At 45.4% G+C, this 22749-nt stretch overlaps 1 protein-coding gene and 1 long non-coding RNA gene across 2 annotated transcripts in view; one reads left to right on the top strand and one right to left on the bottom strand.

Moving 5' to 3' along the window:
- The window catches only part of LOC144167794 (uncharacterized), a 223372-nt gene that overhangs the window by 26203 nt on the left and 174420 nt on the right, over nucleotides 1-22749 (top strand). The window lies entirely within an intron of this gene.
- The window catches only part of LOC144170729 (oxytocin receptor-like), a 90328-nt gene that overhangs the window by 2736 nt on the left and 64843 nt on the right, over nucleotides 1-22749 (bottom strand). The gene's annotated exons all lie outside the window — the stretch shown is intronic.

Genomic DNA, 22749 nt, shown 5'->3' with positions numbered 1-22749 from the left:
CTCGGTTGGAATTACACTACAGCCTCAGCCTCATTATTCTTGAGAAACGCCCCCAGAGAAGCCTAATGTTCTGCAGGTGTGCCATCCCGTTTGCAATCCTTTTTATTTTTCTAGGTTTTAGGCGCAGTTTGCATTGAATTGTGCATATTTATAATTCTGCAGTTAAAATCTTTTGATTGCAGCCAAGTTGTGTGTTGTCTTCGTATCCTTTTTATTATTTTTTTTTAATTTAGGTGTGAACCACAGCAGTTACTTTTTTATGAAAGCTGGAAAAATGGAAGGTGGTTCAAACGCTTGTCCTGACGTCTGACATGGTAAGAATGGGGAAATACCAGAAACCTGCTCTGGAGCGTAGAATAAAATGTGCGGATTCATTTGTGATACCCCCAAACGGGACGCTCTTTTTTTGCTTTTAGATTGTTCCAGTTACGCACGACATCTTGGGTGGTTATTCTTTAGGTGGACTCGGCAAATATTGCGTTCGTATGGAGCAGGCGCCTTTGCAAAAGGTGTTCAGGATATCGTCCTGATGCTACACGATTTTAGTTTACAGTCTGCGAAAAACGGCTTCTTGGCACTGAATTCTGTTTAACTTTTCGATGTGATGCTAAGCCATACAATGGTGATCGATATTTGGCCTCATGCTGCACTATCTCACTATCGTTGTTGACCGCTTTTTTAAAATTTTCTCTCTTCATGTAACAAAGCGGTAATGGTTACACCACGAAAATCATGAATGGACACCACACTGTTTCTGCTGATCGCTGCACCATGCTTGCTAATTGCCGAAGAAAGCCGTTTTCTTTGATCAGGCGCGGATCTATTACGTCGGTCAGCACAGGAATTAAACTGGGCATTACGGCGGTTGGAGCATGGGGATTAGATTGTTTTTTTTTTGTTTATACCTTGCAATATTCCCGTGTCCATGGAATCCCAAACATGCAGCCACCGTCCTCAAGATCGACTACTAAAACCGACGGCCAACAGCCTCAAAGTAGTTTGGTGAACGCTTGACTAGCACGACTGATAAGCAAGGCCGACAGCCATGGCAGGAGCGAATGACCTCCTCCCATGGAAACTCAGTCAGTGAGTGTAGTAATGCTACCATGTTCGAATTTGTGACACACAACTGGTGAGGGCGTGTTCTCAGCAATAATGGCATCCGCATTTACCGACAGCGCTGCAGCCAAGAACCTCAAAGCTTTATAGTTAGTATTCTTCGGCCAATATGTAGCAGTTGCAATTTACGGCAACTGCGCCTAAGCACAATAATGAAAACGGAAGAACAAAGTGAGCAAGAGCGCTAGAAATGAATGGGAGCAGTCACTGCGTTGACTGGTATATCGTACATGTGCGCGCACAATACTAATGTACCTACAGAGCGCGGAATACGATGCCTTCCCTTGCTCGATGAATGGCTCAGGGTGTGGTCCGCCTCATTGATTACAAATGGCACAAGAATTTACAGTGCTCAGACCAGTACGGCCCTACCGACATCAGCGCAACCAGCAGTGATTCTCTGCGTTTGCCACGGATGAAAATGAAAAATGAAGCAGATGAGGATATATAAACTAGGGTGAGACTGGGATCAGTATATTGCAATGGATACAGAAGACAGTGTCGCCAATGTGGCGCGGAGTCGTTTAGCCTGGGGCAAGGCCAGACACGTGCGAAAGCTGGAAGAACGCTAACAAAGAGTAACTATCTATTTGCCTCATTATAGTGGCACCCAAGGAAATGAAAACGTGGAAGTTATTATTCCGCCAAATGCAGACGTAGAGAAAATTTGCGGGAACGCACATGGCACAAAACAGGGCTTACACAAGACCCAGATTTACGCATGTTCTGAAATGTGGCTGCATCTCTTCAATTTTAAAGCATTTGAAGATTGCGCCGGTTATTTTGGAAACTGAGGAGACTCTTTAACATTTTATATTTGAACACGTGAGCTTGTGAGTGCACCTCACTTTCCACTTTCACTTTTTTTCAACACCACACCAACTGGAAACGATATTTCTTTGGGAAGTGTTGTGGGAACGATGCTGTTGAAATAATACATCATTATAACTTCCTCTTAGTACGTTGAGGCTGTAGAGTTTTGGCCCATGCTGGCCAGTTGTCTGCGGAAGTCGCGACAGTTTTACGAACGTCCGATGCGACTGCCTCTGGTGACGAGTTTAAGCCTATTCGCTGCCACGTTGAAGCCCACTCTGACCATCCCAGAGCGTTCTGTCCTTATCCGAATACGATCGAACACAAATCAAGCCTTTAGCCTATAGACAAGAAGTGAGGGGTGGATACCAGTTCAAACATGTCCAACCTGTCACCTTCATATATGAAACCCTTGACATCAGACCAACCTCATCGCCTGGGGGACTCTGACTAATTGGCTGCCACACTAGAAGTGACAGCTTACTCGCCGGCTCACGACTCCTGGGACGATGGCGCTTGATCTAGTGGTTGACAAGGATAGATTAATGTTATTTTTGTGCCATCGTAAGCACATTCAGTTACGAAGTCATACTGCCAACTGCGCAGGATGTCCGGGCTTCAGATCTAAAAAAAGGCAGACGGGCTCCGCTACTTGTTTTTACACGTCTGTGTCGGTGAAGTGCGCGTTGCGTAGCTCGCTAATGTACTGATGAATTTCCTCGAGAACTACGACGATAAAGCATATTTCCAACCGCATTTCCTACTATAATTTCAGAAACAAGTCACAAGGACGTCGCCTAACGCTGTTAATAAAATAAACATTACATTACCATAAACCAATTAGAGCACATCAGCGTACAGGTTTACTTCGTTTACTGTACCCGCTGCTTGACAATATTTTTCACGGCACGATCCACCTATAAAGCGCTGGACACATGTACGATTGGTACACGCGATTCGCATGCGGCTGATCGTTACGACTGTCGCCGCGACTAGTCGTAGCTGTGAATTTGAGACACATGGCCCGCTGCGCGCATGCTATGCGTCGTCGGCGCCACTCCGCCCACTGTTTATGCTCCATAGTCCACTACGACGATCGCTGAGCTGAATTTGTAGATTCCGCGCATTTGTTCGCAAGAAATGGATAGAGCAGGCAATCGTGAAGCTTTTTCTGCCTTCGGAAACAGTCCGCGCAACGTCGATCGTGCCTGCCAGGTCGGCACACTCAGCGGCTCGAACCGACGCAGACCACGGTAGCAACCGCGCTTGTCGCTCCTCTTCTGAATCAATCTGATCGCTAAAAAGAAGTTCCACATGCGCGAAAGTAGTTGTTAGTGTGGTGAAAAATTGTGCTAGGGATTCTTGTCAGGGCTTATTTTAAAAGTGGCGATCAGATATCTGCCGCGATGCAAGCCTACGCTGACCGGTCGCCGCGGTGAGTGGTGCGCCGAGCGGCCGAGAGATGGCAATACCTGCGCGGAAGCATCGAAACAGGCTACGCAGATGTCTTGGTCACTGATCGCTCAAACGGCAGTTATAGCTCAAATAAAGTTCCATGTGCGAGAAAGGGGGTGATAGTAGGGTGAAATGTTGTGTTACCGATTGTCATTCGCAGTTACACAGATAGCGGTGACTGCGATCAAATATCCGCCAGGATGCTAAGCCTAAAGTTCCCAACACCCGAACCGACCCGAGCAACGCAAGCCGGTTGCGGGCGGTTGGGGCTCAGCGGGCTCTCATTGGCTGTGGCCTCACGATGATCGCAACGATGGCAAGACTGCATCTGGCTTGCCAGTCGCACGTCGCGGGCTTCCTCCGACCAGGGAACGACGCCAAAACAGGTCCTAACGATCAATCACAACGATCAGTCGCATGCGAATCGCGTGCACCAGCCGTACATGTGTAAAGCGCTTAATATACATCTACATCCGTATGCATACCCGTTTTGCATACACCCGCCGCGGTGGCTCAGTGGCTATGGCGTTTCGCTGCTGAGCACGAGGACGCGGGGTTTGATTCGCGGCCGCGGCGGCCACTTTTCCCATGGAGGCGAAAAGCGAAAACGCAGGTGTGTACGAAATTTCGGCGCACGTTAAAGATCCCCAGGTGGTCAAAATTATTCCGGAGCCCTCCACTACGGCGCGCCTCATCGCCTACGTTGCGTCGGCGCGTTAAACCCCACAATCAATCAATCTTTTTGCATACAGCAGCGCTCATCCCTCGGCATACTTGCTACGTTACACTGCAAAAAAAAAAACCATTTGTTTGGACACATCTACTGCAAAAAAAAAAAAATACATATGGAACTTCTATTGCGTAGAACATGGGCATCTTGTACTTAAAAATCGCCTGTCTGTTCGCTTTACATAATATAACACACGACTACGTGAATAGTATTTAGTTACCGGTACGTTCCATGTGACACGAGGGCAACCGTGTTCTATGTTCGGAAGCATGATTGCGTTGCTTCTCGCAGCCTATATCTTGCTGTAGTGCGAAGAAAAGTTTGACATCCACCACAATGCAGCCGTACGGCTACAAAGTACTGCTATACACCTTTCTCAGAAACTTCGCATTTGAAAAAATTCGTCCCGGCGCAAGATTCGAACCCGGGACCACCGTTTAACCGGAGAAGTCACTCTACCAACTCAGATAACGAGGAGTCTAGCCGTTTTTAGCGCGAGAGCGAATTTATCAACAACTGGACGTGATGGACGGGTGCTAGTCGACCAGGTTTAGGGGAAATCCCCAAGGAAGTTTCTGCGAAGGAAAGTTTGACATCCACCTCAATGCAGCCGTACCGCTACATTGAGGTGGATGTTGGAGTAGCCGGTGCAGTAGCTAGTGCAGTAGCCACACGGCTACATTGAGAAGGAAAGCTAGAGGAAGTACCATCGCACACGAGCATATCTTATTTAAATAATTACTCAATATCATGAAAATGTTCAGGTAATGTCACCACAACACCCCCGTATGGTACCCAGGTCCACACAATGTCTTCTTGTGATCCCCCAGCAGCTCTACATTTTCTCTTTATCGGTTTGGAGGTTCGTCGGCCAACTTCCACTTTTTGTTGAGACTCATTAGGCGATTGCAAATCTTTTGAAAGGGGTGCACATTTTGGAGATCTGTTACATAATGTCCACGATTTCAGTGCTGAAGGTCACTGGCGAGCAAGGGAAGGAGATTACTCGTTCCATGGATAAAATAACGTAGCTTGTTACTCTACCAAAAATCATGTGTAGACGAACAAACTAGGTTATTCTTTTTTGACAGCAGTTGAAGCGGAATACAAGGGAGTTAAAAAAATCCTAAATAATTGATAATTCAGTTACGATTCTAAAAAGCCATCATGAAGGCTTTTTCGATTGAAAAGTAACACAGGACCAAAAAACGTCCTTTCCGTTCCACTGTGCCCGTCATCCCATGACAGAATAAAAAAGCACAAGAATCGAAAGAATCTCAGTATGATTAAAATCGTATGCCTAACCCGAAAGCTACGTTTGCGACATTGTAGTACCACAAAGCGACCATTTTGGTGACTATTAAAATTTTATTGTGTAAGCACATCCATCCACGGAGCTGCTGGCAATAGGAAACAAAAGGACTTTCATCTCGTGTGTGCGCTTGCGAAATGGGGGGCGCCATATAGCCTTTCTTCTTGCTACCGTGAACATAAAAATCCCTCCTAGCGTAGTAGGGGACTTGCTACACATCCCATTGGACGATTGCCAGGGGTGTACTAACACTTCAAAATCAGCAAAATCTCGAACATCAGTCATCCAATTCCTTTCAGCACATCCTCTGATCGTAAATTATTGTCCCAGTACGAGAAAGACCTTCAGATCTATTCTCATTCAGGACGAACAAGTGAACATGAGCGAATAGGAAAGGAATGATCCCAGACGAACCTGGCTGACTGCTGCACTTGAAGAAAGAGCGATAAAAAGTAAACACATAACGATGTAAATTCAGGCATTGATTGATTGCTCACTACTGATTTTGAAAAGGTAGCTCCAATTTCATTTAAACATCTAACGGCTTTGACAGATGTTAGTAGCAGTTGTCTATGCTTCAATTAAGTCTTCATTATTATATGTGCAGAACACTCCTCGCCTATGTATTTCGTAAAACTTGAATTGGTTGAGGAAATTTTTTTGTTGTGTCCTACAGATACTACCCTTCGTGCTTACCGTATAGCATGGTTTCATTTTAAGTAGATTGCCCGTCAAAAACCTTTGTTTTCTGTGGCGCAGCCCTCGTTTCTGTTGCAGCAATCAAAATTGTGAAAGCCCGAATAACAATTGTTGCAGCAAGCTCACGAAAAATGATATTATCGATCTGTGTGCCAGGCAGAGAGCGCCACTCTTTGCTGGATACGATGCCGCATTCGTAGTTCGTCTCTATGCGATAGAGAATAAACCTGAAAAAAAAAACGTCGTTGACGGGAGTCAAACAAAACCGAAGAACAAATACTAAAAGCGCTCCCACCAAAGTTTTTTCAGGAGGTGGGCAGCGTATAATTAATCAATCGCCTGAAGGCCCTCACCGTCAGGGTTCGTTAGTCTCTTTCGCCCAAACAGGGCTGTGGGATGTAAGAAAGCTTCATTTTCGGGAGCCTCAACTCACGCCGTGGCAATCTTGGACAAAGTGAACGAATGCGCATAGTTAAGTGGAACGTGGTCAAATGGTGAGACGACAGTAACCATGCTGTCAACAGGGCAAGTGTAGCCGATCTGGGCGGTTTAAGTTACCTTAAAGTACTCATTATTCTTGTTGGAAGGTACAGCGCCAGACAACGTCTTTTTATTTCATGTTTTTGTGCTCTTTGTGTGGGGTTCTATCTCGTCTCCCTTTGCCGTTTCTTTAACTCAGCTTCATTAATTGCTTTTGTAACAACACTTTAAATGTGTATCTTAATTACAAGAACACTGGTATTCTCGGTTATTCACTTTTTGCCTCAAATGTCCCTAAAGCTGCCTTTCCGCAAAGCTATGTTCACACATGCGGCCCATGTAACCAGAGCAAGTTGTTTTGAAAGGGCGTGCTATGTGAACTCATCGTCATGCTCTTTGTTATGCCAAAAAATCCTCAGGTATTATACCCGAAAATCCTCTACGTACCACCGCGAGCTAAACAGCTGAAAAAGAAATGGCCGGGTTTCTACTGACTTCACGCAAGCGTCCTCGAAGAATGAGCCTTCAGCGGCTCCTGCCACATCAATGGCTCTCTTCTCTACCCCGCACCCCACGATAAACGCGTAGGAAATTTGCTAAAGTCGATTTAATTATCCGGTGTTTCACTGCACAGGCCATCTACTGCAACCTTTCGTTACTGTTGAACTTGAAACACTTCAACGAAGTCCACGATCGCGCGGGCTCTTTTAAAGAAAAGCTTTACTACTTTCGTCCAGCGGTTTCGCCGTGGATTGGCGAGTTAACCTTTTGACCGGATACACACCCCCTGCGACACACCCCTCGAAGTGCATCGCATGTTTCGGCGGGCCCGCTTTCCGCGCTGCCCACAAGGCCCAGTTTTCAGTCGTTCTGCTCAAACATCAGCGGCGGTGGTTGTGGGCGATCAGCTGATCGGCAGCTGACTTTTCCCGGAGCGTCTGACGCCCATAGGTCGTCTCGGGCTACGTGACTCGTCTGGCGCCGTGTTCGTCTTGAAAGAGGAACGCCGCGTTTGCCGTGAATGAAAGCGAGGCCGGGCCTCCTCCTGTGAGTGTTGCAAAGGACCGAACGGCTTTGAGCCGTGGTTGTCAATGCAGCTACATCAAATGGTAATGTAGCGAAACCAAGACTCAGCCAGACTAGGCCAAGATTTTGCTTTGCATATCTAAGTTTAGCTGAACTAAGCTGCAAATATTTTTTTCGCATTTTGTGGTCAAAATATTTTTTTTCTATGCCTATTATTTTTATTTGCTATGACAAATGTCAAGCAGACATGCATTTTTCATTAAAAAAATGCGAGTACCAATTGTGCATTAAGGTTGTGCCTCAAATATTCCTAATGGTCTATTTTCCAGAACAATGTTGACATGAATGAAGCTTGTTTCTAAATCTAGTGGTTCGGAAATCTTTTGCCTATATGAACCTATTGTTCCATTATTCTTAACTTTTGGCCGGACGGCTGAACCAGAGGGACAGACAGACAGACAGACAGACAGACAGACAGACAGACAGACAGACAGACAGACAGACAGACAGACAGACAGACAGACAGACAGACAGACAGACAGACAGACAGACAGAAATATATCGTCTTTAAAAAAAACACCAGACAAGGCATGTAAGGAGACCTGCTGGGATCTCTAAGATGTTTGCCCATAAAAACAGTATTCAAGGAGTATCTGTGCCTAGTGCTTGTACACGTAGATTTTTTTCTGCATAAAGTGTTCCGCTGTTTTCATCACGGTATTAAGTAATATCACTAATTAGACTTGAATACCCTAAAGGAGGGCCAGCTTGACGTTCAACTTCAAGACCAACGTAAAGTGGGCTTCCGAGCACGATTAAAAATTGCATATTACAATTCAATTAAACATTTGAATATTTCAGCTTGAAAGTTTGCCTAACTTCATTTCGGGTAGGCAAAGCTAAACGAATAAAGATAGCGTATGAAGAAATTAATGGTAAGGAGTGTATTGCGATATGCATGAACTAGGTACTTTCAAAACAGAGTTGAGGGAGCGCAAGTAAGCTGGATATTTAAAACATAGAAAATGTATTATAGCATGGAAATTTTAAAAAGAACAGTCTTTGTCAAACTTTTGTGGGACACGGCGACCGTGGCCGGAGCGGGCGCGCGGCCGAGCAGGGGCGCTGCGCTTGCCGCTGTCGGCTGATTGCGTGGCTAAAGACAGCGAGGGGAACTGTTGCTCTTGCTTATGTAGTGTGTCCGGTGCGACACGTGCTGCGCCAAGTGCCTGCGCTGAAGCAAATTGCGCCTACTCTGAGATACCTGCCCCGCTGCACTTATCGCGCCAGTCATACTACGAAAGGAAGCGCGAAAGTTCCCCTCACTCTCTTTAGCCGCGTAACCAGCCGACAGCGACAAGCGCAGCGCCCCTGCTTGGCCGCGCGCCTGCTCCGACCACGGACGCCATGGCCCACAAAATTGTGATAAAGACTGTACCTCTAGATGTGCGAATAATAAGCTAATATGCGTCCATAAATGTGTTGACTCCACTTGGCGCACACGACGTAGGCAAAGGAGACCCTACGTGCATTTGTCAGCTTCGTTCTACATTCCGACGGACCGCTTCCACACCGTTTCTAGCCCACGACATTCCCCTGCTCTGTCCCCTACCCTCTCATCTCTCCGCAAAAACTGCTCCCGTACAACGTGAGCCGAGAATAATTGAAAATTAGACGTTTCAAACTAATATACAAAACGTACAATAATAATGTATCTAACATAAGCTTAAGGACAAGAATGGCAGCAACTGGATTGAGGGAAATTAGACAGAAATATAATTTGCAACTTTATCTATTCCGTTTCTACTCCTGTTCCCCATGTTGTTTAACTGCCAGGCCAGTGGGAAGTAGCGAAAAAATTGGATACTCGGATACTCAAATTGGATACTTAAAACTGAAACTAAACTTATGAAGTTTCGGAAAGCTAATCAGTTCCGAAAGTAGTAGCCGCACCGTTTGCAGATAATTAAAAAGAGGGACTAGCAACGTACTTTTGCTACTTCATTTAAAGTGGCACTTTCTTCTTATACCCCTGCTACACTAGCGTCCGAATGTCATGTCAACCAAATGTCATTTGACTCAAATGCTAAGTTGTGCTGCTACACTAGGTTTTGAAATGCCATTCGGCTCAAATGACATTCGAACCAAATGAGCACCGAGGGAGACATTTGGGATTTCAAATGCCATTTCTAGCACTCTCGCGCACAGCGTTCCAAGTCAGCATAAACAAATACATTACCGGCCTACTTAAAACAAGCAAAATATTCTTAATTGGGGGACTTTGTTTACTTCTGTTCACTTAAATCGTGATATCGGGATGTACTAATTCCGTACTCTCAGCACCAGTGCGAGCAAAGAACGAACCAGTGTGTCCAGACAGCTCTAAATATCTCGATTGTGATTCAGAATTAAGCAAAAACCGTGTGAAAGTTTACGTTATTGGTAATTTTATATCATTTTAATACGAAAGACTGCCGCTAAATTTGATTGTTGCACTGTTGTGTAAAAACAGAACTCGACAGCAGCAGCGCCATGTCGCACGGCGAGCGAATGCTAAAGCTTTCAAATGCCATTGAAATTGTAGTGTAGCACGGCGGATTCTGAATGGCATTCGAAGCACCCCATTTGAGTCAAATGACATTTGGTTCAAATGACATTCGGACCCTAGTGTTTCTGGGGAATTAGACATGTTCTAGGAGTAAGCCATAATGTTTTTTTCCCAATTGATCAACCCCCACGACACATCCACACGGGCTTTTAAGTAACCTCTGGTAACGACCCACACACCTGGTAATCCATACGCTGCTCGAAAAGGAGGGGGGCATCGTTTAAGTGTGTCATATAAAACAATTTAAGAGAACCATCGAACTTCAGTAACACTTGCTTTATGCAAGAATAATCTTTTGCACCTTACGCCGAATAAGGGCTCGATTCACGGTCACCGAATGCATAAGATACGTCTTTCCGCAGGCTGAGCGCCACTCGTTCGATGGCTTGGTCGGCGGCCTCTGTTTCTAGGCCTTGGATACTATTGGACGGTTATTTTTAGGAAAGAAATTATGTCTTATGCATTCCCCTAAGCGAGGGCGCAGGCGTAACGTTTTTTCGTGGAAATCAAGCCAGAGGCGCTGAAAGGAGACCCGTCATAATGGTCGCAGTAGATGAAACAAGAACATGAACAATGTATCTCATGAAACAGCACAAAGCGCGTAAATAAAGCGTCAGTGCTTTGTTGCCGAATATTATTACTTGTCACGGAAGAATAATGGCATCCATAACGATATAAAATGAATGCGGAGTATAAATGAGTATCTCGCGCGCGTCAACACTGTTCTTTCAGTAACACGATTACCGCGAGCCCTTCCTCGGTCCAATAAACGACATTGTTTGCAGGACCTTTCGTATTCGTCGTGTTGTCTAGTGAGCTCAGTAAAATGAAGTATGACACCGGTAATGTCAGGTCAAGCGGGTTTTCGTCTAGTTAGGATGCACGAGGGATCTTAGACAAGTTATGTTTGCATATCTGTCAACTTCACAAAATAACCAAAAGATTGATAATGATGGGTCAACAGGTCATAAAAAAAGTGTTTCCAGGCAGGTTTACTTCTTTTCCTGCTTCAATTATGCTTTCGCTCTATTGTGTTTTGATAAAAACGGTAGGTTGCGCAGCGTACAATAAATGAAAATTATTTGTACCCTGACAATTTTTGTCTTTCAGTTTGGTATGCTGTAGGTTCTGGGAAATTCATAAGCATAAACTGCAAATGCGGGCCGATCCATTACACCGGAGCATAGGTGTCTTGCGAGTGTGATACTGAAGAAACGTTGCATGTAATCCTCCCTAGTTTCTTAACAAGGTCTAGTCAGTACCGGCCCCTTCAATCGATAGACCCCCGTGTAATTTAAAGATGTCACAAGGCCTTACCAAGCGCGACGAAGCGTTTCAACCCCCCATGAAACGGAGTGTCGTCTGCACAAGATACTTCAGTTTCCAACTCGAACACACCGCTTTCCGACTCTGTCCACTTTGTGACGTGCGTGTAAGCTTAAAGCAATTCATTTGTAAATGCCGCGGTTTTATGCGCCATGAATGCCACTTTTAATATTCCTGGGGAAGCCGGTCTCTGTAAGATCGAAGTTGAGCGACGTGTAGGGCCCCTGGTCGTGCCCTAAACTAGCCCTGCGTGCGACCAGAGCTCTGCTAACTTTGTTAGGAAGTGCAGGACCGGACCAGGGTACTCTATGCAGGCATGCGGAATCATCGCCATCGTATGCTTCAATACAATGAGTATTTTTACACCATCTGGCGAAGCAAGCCAAGTGCCTTTGCCAGGCGAACATCACCAGTCTCATTGACGACTTATATTTCTCTCGCTGGCAAAATACATAAGCACTTTTCAAGCCGTGCCAGCTATCTTCGGAGCTAAAGTGGAAGCAAGCCAGGTGCAGAAATAGAGGGAAATATCATCGATCAAATGTTCAATGTACAGCGAATAACTGCCATTCACCATGGTTTTCCTTAAACAGCTGCACTATTGGCAGAACAGCCTCGTGCTGCAAACACGCTATAGTCGAAGACGGTGGTTCCCTGCTAGTCTGTGGAATATAATTATTGAGCGTTAAATCTTAGGCTGTTTAGGGAATCATGCGTCTTTGACGGAAACTGGGCGTTGAGGTATTTCCCTGCCCAGGAGCATAAAACCTTCCCGAAACTATCACCCTTTCTGTCTGTCTCTGTCACACAAACACTCACGCCCACTCCCGACATGGCCTTCCTCCATGTATTTTAACCATGTTTGTACTCAACGAAAGTCAACTATGGAAAGAATGGGCAGCATTCAGACTCAGGCATTCGGGGGGAAGAACTACGCCGTTTTAATAGTAATTTCAAAAGCAAAACAAGTGCTTTTCTTAAAATTAGGGGTCAATTCGATACACTACTAAATTATCTTACCAGTAAAGTAATCAATTTCCTGTTATTACAGAAAGGAATTTTCTCTTATTTCTGCTTCGGCTCTCCCTTCCCTTTTCCCTTCATTACTCTCCCACTCCCTCGATACCTTCCTTTCTACCTCTCTGCCTGTCTGAGCACACCAGATGTGCAGGTGAACGCCTTGCTCCCGTTTTTGCTTGCACTGCGAGACTGGCTCAAATTAGCACACTTTTCATCGTTTATCCGGTTGACAAATCGGTAATTATTTTACAAAGCGCGAAAGAAGAAAAACTACCATGCGCGGTTTGCGGCGGCCGCACCAACTAAGGCTGTGACGTTGGGAGGAGGGGCGCCGTGATTGGACGATGCCCAAGGTTAGCAATCACACAAGTTTCGGTTTCGGTTTCGGTTCTGTAAAACATAGCCAATGGCTTTGTTGGATGGGCATTCTCAATATCTCAGTAATCATCGTACCGCGCTTCTGCCATGTTGTCGGCTGTAAAATGCACAAGATAAGCCTCCCAGGACGGCTTGTAGTCGTAGCATTCACTAGCCGAGACCTACGCAGTGCATGAACGCCCCCCGCGCACCCGCACACGCCCAAATGTCATGCGCTTTTCCCCCATATTTGGAGCTTGCCTCCCTCATGCCTGTATCGTAAAAAGCGTGTTCGCGCCAGGCCAAGGGTCTGTTCATTCTGGCCTGTGCCCACTGCCTGCAAGCAGTCGGTGCTTATGGCAACAGCACGCCAACGAGAACTCGCTAGCGCGCCAGTGCCAGCCTGCGCGCGTTTTGTGAACTAGTTCGTGTAGCCATGAACGTTGCGGCCCAAAAAAAAGGTGAACTCAATATAGAAAACATCGGCGGAAAACAAAAAAGTTAACTTACAAAAAAAAGCACGTACCCGCGGGGATTCGAACTCGTGACTCGCAAAACATTTGCGGTGAATTCCTAGCGCCCCAGACTGCTAGGCCACGGAGCGGGACGCGAATGCCTTGCTAATATAGAGTATATATTGTACAGCCGCTTTACACTTTTATTTAGTTTTGGCATTTCAAGCCGCTTAGGTGACTATTTGTTGTACTGCGATCGTGCAGTAAGCGTCGCCCGAGTTTCCACAGTAGCTCACGTCTAGCAATTGCATTTCGTAGACGGAAAAGCGTTCGCAGATGCGTAGTCGTGCTGCTGACTGCTGTGCTTGTTCGCCCAGCGCAAAAAAGTGCTTCCCGCGCCCTAGTTTTACGCTGTACGGTAAAAATACCAGTTGATTTTATTTGCTTAGTACCTATATTGACTTCGCTGACTCTTCTCCCGCCTTCAAGAGGCCTTATATTTTCCTACTGGCGTACCAGTCAGCGAAGCGTCGCATGTGCAGCGCTTGTGTGAAGCGACCTTGACTTGGAGCTAGATACAGTGTACAAACAAACCAAGTAAAGAAAGGCACATTCTTCCATTCACAAACATGTCCTGGCTTCGTTTCAACTAAGCGAACGAATTGCGACCAAGCAATTTTTTTTTTAACCTCCTTGATTGCGACGACCCGCCGGCGGCCGGCGGACGAAACGCTGGGCCGACTGACTCTGTCGGCCGGGGAGCCGTGCAGTAGCGCAGCCGTGGCGCAGCCAATTGCCAGCTCATCCCCTCCTGACGTCACACGAAAACGCCACAGAAAATGGGCAAGCGTAAAGAGAGGAGGACAGCGTTTTCGAATTAGTTTTTCTACTAAATAAAATCGCGTAAACGCGCCTAGAGTGGTCGAAACATGGCCTGGGGACTCCGGACTACAATTTGCGCTAGTAATCCCGCAATGTTTACATATCACTTCAGTATCCCTTTAAACGGACTCCGAAACACCTCCGGTAAACGCCCTCACTGTTCCCTTCGCGTATGCAGGCCCTGCGAATGCTGCAGTTATCGCCAGCACGGAGCGGTACCGCGTGATTTGCTCGTCTCAGCAAATACGCCTTCCGTTTCTGCTTTGCTTTCATGGCTTTGGTTTTAAAGTGACTAGCGGATGTGTCCATTGCTGCTACCAAGTGAAAGCCGCCAAATAACCGCTATACCGCTGTAATTACGTAATTCCGGCGGTCAAGGAACCCGAGGACCTGGAAAGAGAGAAATCTTGTGAGCAAGTTTTCCAAGTTATCTGATGGGTATAGAGCAGTAATTTGTGGATTACGTACTTTGCTACCAACTAATCTAAGTACTGTATGGGTTGGTTGACTACGTTTTGAAAGCATTTCAGATTTCGAAGAAAAGTGTGGCAGGGTTTCTTGAAATGTGGTGACTCCTTTAAAGAAAAAAAGTGCTGCGGGGTTTGTTTAGATGCAGTGAACCCTGTAAAAGCGCATTTACCTTTTTTTTAACAGTTACCTTGAACGCGTCACTTCTTTAAATGGGAGGAGGATCGGGATGCCGCTAAAATGCTGCGCCGGCATTTCGCTGCTTATCCCTATGCGGATCTTGTTGAACTCCCTTCGAGCGAGCTAATACAGCTTGGTATTTGACACGTTTGTTTGGACTGCCAAAGAGAGCGCTCTCGGCTGGTCGTCATCTTCGCTTACAAACTTTAGGTCTGCTTAAGCGTTTGCTACTGGAATATCACACACTTCTCAGGCGCGCCCTTTTATCGGCTTCCTATACGTTGGTCTGCTGTGCTGTCGTGGTTTCGATGGTAATGTCCTTGAACACGGCACTCCGCGTGGTATACACACAAAGGCAAGCACCAACCACTACTATAATAGAGACAATCCATATACGAGCTATTGCGCGTTCTCAAAAAGTTAATCAGAAGTCGCTCTATGGAGCAGGTGCACGTTTTTTAGAAGGGAGCTTTTATGGAATCGTCTGAGTCTGTTTTATACATTATGCTGTGTTGCTTTTATAACGCTTATCATTCCATTCTGCTAATTCAGCCTACAAATGTTTTTATTGGTCATGCATGTACAAAACTATAAATACAAGAAAGCTTCGTATATATATTTATATGTTTGTCCGTATGTCTTAGGTTTCGATACCTGGCTATTGTATGTTGCGTTTGATAAGATTTGTTCCCTTGGCAATTTCGAGACTGCTCTTGCCTGAATGCTCTTGCATGAATCCACGGCAACCGTCGGCATTATCTTCGGAAGATCTTATCTGACTTAGGGTCTAGCAACTTAAATGAATATGTGACCTCGCCATTATTGATGCTCACGTGTTTAACATTACGGGTATTTTCAATATTTCCAGGAATGGGATTTGTTACTTCAGTAAGCAGAAATGTACATTGAAAAGAGAAGTACAATGAATCAGGCGGAAGGAGTATTCCTGATGAGCGCATTGTGACCGGGAGCATCAATGTGTTCTGTAACCACCCTCTCTGTCTAACTTTAACTATCAATTTGAAACACTAAGTGTTTTACATCACGGTGTTTTCTAGGTTATCCTTTAGCGCATAACCACTGCATGCATCAAGGTCCCGGTGCCTCTCGCAAGGGCGAAACTCGGATTTTAAATACGAGAGTCCGTAGTCATGTCACGTCGTAAAGAGTCACCGAGCGTTAGCTTAGCCTTTTTGGTCATGCATACACGGCATGGCAGAGTTTCCACGCTTTTGTGTGCAACCCGTCGGGAAGCGCTGTATCATGTTCCACCGGATGTCAGTAACTACGTCTTCAATGCAGGCGGTAAATTAAGGAGCCTCGGTAAGGATATTGTGCGATAGATTGGGTTCACTCCGCTGTCCTCGCCGATTAGCTGTTGCCCTTTGTTTTCGGATATTTTGATTGCATAGAGTAGCGGCGGGCGAAGCGGTTCCGGGACATCCATCGCCTCCCAAGCGCGGTATACGCATACACGTTCATTAAGCACGCTCGCTTAATTATGTCGGAACTCCCAGGGGGTTTTGCACGGTGTTACAATGGGAGTGTTAGAGCGCTGTGATGGTAGCTTGCCTGTTTTCTGTCATTAAACATCCGCCAGGACGGCGCGCGCGTGAATATAGCCCAGGAAATGTTGCAAGCGCAGAAACGATAACCACTAATTGGATCTTTGCGTGGCACATGGGCAAGCCGATGTCTCTGAACCCTTAAAATATTGCTTGGGTTTGGAATAGTTGGTATTTCAAATTTGCGGTTTCAGTGAACGGAAAAGAAGACACACAAAGAAGACGAAGGCAAGAGCGAACTTCCAACTCTCTGAACCCGCTCCTCCGCTAAAAAAGGTGTAGCATAACCTCGACGCTTTCCCCATTACAGTTGGTCAAATAAGGTGAGGACAGAGTTAGAGTTTTTTGTGTCTTGAATGTTTAAGTAAGCAAGTTTGTCTTGATTGTTCACGATGTGCCCGCGAAACAATCATTTCCCGTTATTCTCTAGGCAGGCAACTTATCGAAAGTCTCGCCATGTGCATTTTTCGCGTTTTCTGTTGCTTTTGCCATTGCGCAAAAGCAACGTGCAGCGAGACCCCCCAGCCATCGATTAACGGGTGCGAGCGGAAGAAACGCTGGGTCGATAATCGTGGCGCCCGGAGCCACAAACGCATTTCGTGAATAATACAAGCCCGGAGGAGGCTGCTCCGAACTTTTTTCTTTTCACTGAGTACAGAACGGGTGCAGCTTGGCTTAACGCGAGAGAACGGGGCAACGTGCTAGAGCCCAAAGCGGCGCGTGACCTCCGCCTATAAAAATTCCGGCGTGGAGCCCTCCTTTTCGGCACCAGCCTGCAGGGCTACTGCAATGTGTTTCGGCCTGGTAGGTGCGCTTGCTGCACCATGCGCTACTTTTTTTTTTCGGGGCGCCGGAAACCTGGAAACGTGCGCAACAAAATAAGGCGTGGATTTCTCCCTCGGCCAAACTTTCCTTTTGTTTCGGGTTTGTTTCGGCATTGCGGCCGTGGGGCGCGCCATAACGTAGGGGAATGAGTGATTGTTTCCAACTTGAGGACAACACACCCGAAAGCGCTGGAGTCGGCAAGAATGGTCATTTGCGCACTTCGTCGATGGCGCCTCTTGATCAATTAGTGCGCGTCAAGTGAAGCTTCTCTTTGTGTACCTGGCTTTGTGTTTGTCGACGTACGAAAACATGTCGATGACATGGAGGTGTTTTCCACGGGGAAGGTGGTAAAAAGACGCAAGGGAAAGCCAGCTTTCTGGTCACGTCCTTCTCGAAGAGACAATGGGAGGCGAAGCTCTCGGTTATTTATGTTTTTTTTTTACTCTGGCGATATACTTTCTCGCTTCGTCGGAGAGGGTATTAGAAAACCCGGAAGCGAGGCAGAGGTTCATTTTCGTTGTTGCTTTTCCTCGGTACACAAGCTTTCTTTCTGTGTTAATGAAGCCTAAAATCCTGGCGAGCAGGTGACAATTCGTTAGCGTCAAACCCCTTCGTGCCCTTTCAGGGTAAGGGCATCCGAAGCTATTTGTTTGGAAGGGAGATGCCAAAATACAGGTCTGCAAAACAATCCACCATATGGCGCAGCTGTTTCTGGCCTTTATTTAGGCCTCGTCGAAAACACGTATGGTGGTAATTGTATTGTTGGTTCATTCTTTGTGAGACGTTTCGAGACATTGCCAAAATGTTTTAGGCCACAAATTATTCAAAGCAGAAGCTCAACTATCAAAGTCAAGCCACGTGATACATAGCCGAAGGTTGTAGAAAGCGTTATTTATTTCAACCTTAGCAGGAGGTATTTGATATGTTGGGCTCGGGAATCTGTGGTTAGGTCTGTATATAAAATAAGAATTTTTCACAGCGGGAACGCGTTCCATCAGAGCGTACCAAATTGATATCATCCATTATATCTTCCTTTTGCTTTTCTTTTCAATTCAAAGAAATATCTATAACGCACGGCGCCCTCGGGCACACTATATTCATACGCAGGCTATCTCGGCAACATAAATGTGCAATGCTGGCTTTTGTGTCAACCCCAAATATTCGTGCTCATCGTTCGGGAAGGATTGTGAATAGTTTGCTGCGTTAATTTTAGCAACGACATGAGCTTTTTACTTGGTCTTCTTTTATCTTTGCTCCTACTTTATCAGGGCGCAACAGTGGTTCCAAGCGAGTGCACTGTATAGTTCCACCTGTATCATGGAAGCGCCCAGTAAGCTTTCGTGCGAGAAACGTTAACACAGTATGTTTCGCCCCTTCGTGATATGTGCTCATTTTCAGCGCTTTAAAAATAATAATAGAGTTCTCTCAATACCATGAAAGTATCCCCCGCTGGGAGTGGTGAAAAGCTTATTTTTGTCTTCTTAAGTAACAAAAGCTTAATCAGGGCTAGTTGGTTGAACATACTGAATAAATTTGAGGCGCTAAACAACGGGGACCAGAAGAAACAGGTAGACACAGACAAGGAGCCGATGAAGTTGTACAACTACTAGAAGATGGTCGCTGGAATGGAGTGCATGCCTTCTCTCTGGATGTTGTAGACTTATACTACAGTGTTCCCCATGATGAGTTGTTCAGTGCCTTGAGAGACAAAATAGATGACTTCGGTGAACTCAAATTTAACGGAAAAACCGGTGTTAGCAGTGACAGTTTTTTAGAACTTGTTCATTTTTACCTTCAGAGTACTGTTGTCGAATTTGAAGACAAGTTTTATGTTCAACGGCGAGGAATTTGCATTGGTTCGTCACTAGCCCCTATTCTTTCTGATATTTATTTGAGTGTCTTTGATAAGAGCGTAAAGACGAAACTGGCAGATGCACATCACCTCACCGTACTGAGATATGTGGATGACTATCTTGTTGTGGTTAATCAGGTGGCTGGAACCAGCTTAAATGACGTTGTAAATGGAGTCATTGAAACGTTTGTCAGCTCTTCAAAATCACTTAAGTTTACGTGGGAGCTACCAAGCAATAACTGCCTGCGGTTCCTAGATTTGATCCTGACTTTTCAGAACACCCACGTGTGTTGGCAATACAAGCCGCGCGCTAACAAGCAGCTGATTCCATTTGATAGCGCTCACTCAAAATTAATCAAAAGGGGTGTGGCCAAGACATGCATCACGGCAGCCTAAAACAAGTCGTGCGCGCACAAGGTACAAGACGCATTTAATGAACAGATTACCCGGCTGAGCATTGCGGGATTCCCTTCTGCAGTTGTTTCTGCCGTTTGCGAAGCATTGCTGCAAAAATGTAAACAAAAACACAGGGAAGGTGACATGCAGAAGAAAATAGAAAAAAAGAAAGTTCACGTTATCCCATATTGGCACAGGATCTCGCATAACCTCAAAAAAGTTGCTCAAAGGTACGACATCAATGTGGTGTTTAGCGCGCCCTGCAAATTGGCGAAGGTTTGTCCTATGATGAAGGAAAGGAAGCGGCAATCGTGCTCCAAGAATCACGGCGAATTATACAAGGAATGCACCATGGGAGTTGTATACGAGATTCCCATGAGTTGTAATAAGAGTTATATTGGCTAAACAGGCAGATGTTTCAACGACAGAGCGCGCGAGCATTGTTGGGCTGTAAAAAACAACGCAGGGGGCCACATGGCTGAGCACTGCAAAAGGTGCACTCAGCAGGGAACTAAATGCACTCCGCTCTTCAAACAGGCCACGTTTTTAAAATGGGTGAGAGATAGGCAAGAAAGAGAAATTGTGGAGGCGAACTTCATTCACAAGGCGGGAGATAAGTGCATCAGTACACCATCGGTTACATTATCATTCAAAGAACTCCAGTTTTTAGATGGACACGTGTAGGTTGGCACACGTTGTTGGTGTGACGTTTTTGCATGACGTAAAAACAGTGTATTTAATCCAGGGTTTTTCGCAAATAAAGTTTAGTTGGAAGGCGCCTTGTCTGTGTCTACCTGTTTCTTCTGGTCCCCGTTGTTTAGCGCCTCAAATTTATTCAGTATTTTGTCTTCTGCTTGCCGTCTTTGGTGTTTTTACTATTTGGTGTTTTTTTTTTTGCTACTAACACTAGACGCCGCAAAGCCGCTGTCAGGATTTTTCATCTTGAATATTTAAGGTTCAAGAAAATGTGTCTTTTTGTTTGTTGTTGTTGTTGCCTGCCTAATAAGAATAAAGGTACGTCCTCGTTCCACGGGAAGGTCACGAGAAACATGAATGCAATTTCGCTCGCAATTTCGGTCCAGCTACTTGCAAGGAGACACGTAGCGCACTAAGTCGAATGAACTTGGCTTTTCTGGTTGTCCTCCCAAAACCTCGACAGTCCGTGGTTTTCTGTCCGCAGTGGTCTCCATATTTATGACAACTGCCCTCAGCGCTACCACGATGTTTACGCTGAAGCCAGGGTCGGTCGTTTTTTCTTGTCTCAATATAAACAAGCCTCAAGGTTATTCTACGGCGACTTCCGAATTTCGCTCACATATATAAGTTGTTCTCAGTTATGGTGCACCGTAACAAATATATGTTTTCGTCTGTCATTCCTTTCTTTTCTGTTTTACACTTTCTTGTAATATCCAACACCGTGCCCTGTTTATTTTGCGGGTGTCAGGCACACGGCGGAATGCAATTTCCACGCGCCCAGAAGGTTCCTAGGAAAATTCATCCGCGTTTATGAGGCGTTTACACAGAGGTCACTAAAGATATTTTTCGGGACAGCATAACCTAACGCTCACTTTCCTGGCCTGTGTTTATTTTAGAAACGAATCACAGCGCCCACCTCTTCAGGCCGCATGTTTATTTTATCGAATGTTTGTGTATAGTTAGCGGCAAAAATGGAAGTGCACCAAACATCAGTTTTACGGTGCACATAGACGACTTCAAAATCTTGTACTATGTGCCATGACCGGCATCTTACCATCATGCGTTCCCAGGCACTCGGCGTAAAGCGCGTGATATCCTGCCCCGCTTATCATTTAAATGGTTCTGTCAGGGGAGACAAATAGACTGTGCTTTTGCAAGGCGGTATGACAGGCGCAATCCAATACAACTAAGTATGTGCATTACTTTTTATCCGAATCAAACAAACGCATTACCGCCCTACTTAACCTACGAATTTACGAAACCTAGAGTTACCGTTACCAACAACAACAACGATTGGGGAAAGCGAAGCTTTCCAAAATCAAGTTTAACACCAAATGAACCCAACCAGAAGCGAGCGGGCCGTATTGATTTATGATGATTTGTGTAGTGGTAACGCGATTTCCCCTTACGTGTATAGTAAGGTGGTGTAATGTGGGTCCGCTAGCTTCTGAGTTCGTTCGCTTGGTGTTGGACATATTTTGCAAAGCGTCGCGTTCCTCCATCACTGTCGTTTCGTGCAAGGGTAGTTTATTTGTTCTGACTAATTTTGCACGATAAAGCCCCCGTCTCTAAATCCAAACAGTTCCGACCGTGCCGGAGTGGCGCAATCCGATTGACATCGGCTTGGTTTAACGGGAGGGACCCAGTATCGATTCCAGCCACAGGAAACGTTTTAACTCTTCTTCACATCACCCGCGATCGTCATGATATTCAGAGAAAGTTCGTGTTTCTGCAGTGCATTTGGGGTGGACTACAGACGGCATTAGCGATTCGCTGAAAGCTGCGCTTTAAAAAGCAAGGCACGCTTTTTTGTCATTACAATTTTGTTCTTCCAAGCTGTTAAGTACCGGAACTGTAGCTAGTAAGGACAGCAATGAAATGAATTCTTGAAGCAAGCAAAGAATTCGTGCAAGCAGAATTGTAAATGTCAGCAGTATCAGTTACGACCAAAATGCAAATGTCAACCTGCCTCACGGCCGCATCGTTTGTTCTGGCGTCACTAGGAAACTAATCTCGCAGCAACAGAATAAAATAAAACAAACTTAAAGAGCGACAGATAAGGACGCCAGTTAATTTAATTTGCGTATATGTATGTATGTATGTATGTATGTATGTATGTATGTATGTATGTATGTATGTATGTATGTATGTATGTATGTATGTATGTATGTATGTAGGTATGTAGGTATGTATGTATGTATGTATGTATGTATGTATGTATGTAGGGAACGAGAGGGCTTTGAAGATGGTCACCAGATAGAAATAATACTTTAGAGAAGGTAGCGGCCTCAGACATCTGCCAACTTTTCGACAAGGAGACTTGTCTTATTCAAGGAAAAAGACAAGTCTCTGTGTGAATTGACATACCCTGATGCTCGGCTGCTACCTAAACTTTTATCTGCACATTATTTACACACGGCACACGCAGTAATCCATAAAAGCTAAGGCTCTTTAGTATACACACAAAATAGCTAATAAAATGAAT

The sequence above is a fragment of the Haemaphysalis longicornis genome, unplaced genomic scaffold (assembly GCF_048455015.1).
Source record: "Haemaphysalis longicornis isolate Haplotype H1 unplaced genomic scaffold, Haemaphysalis longicornis Haplotype H1 scaffold_2, whole genome shotgun sequence".
In the NCBI taxonomy this organism is placed as follows: Eukaryota; Metazoa; Arthropoda; class Arachnida; order Ixodida; family Ixodidae; genus Haemaphysalis; species Haemaphysalis longicornis.
Note: the sequence above shows the minus strand (reverse complement) of the source record. Positions and strands in the feature narration are given on the sequence as shown.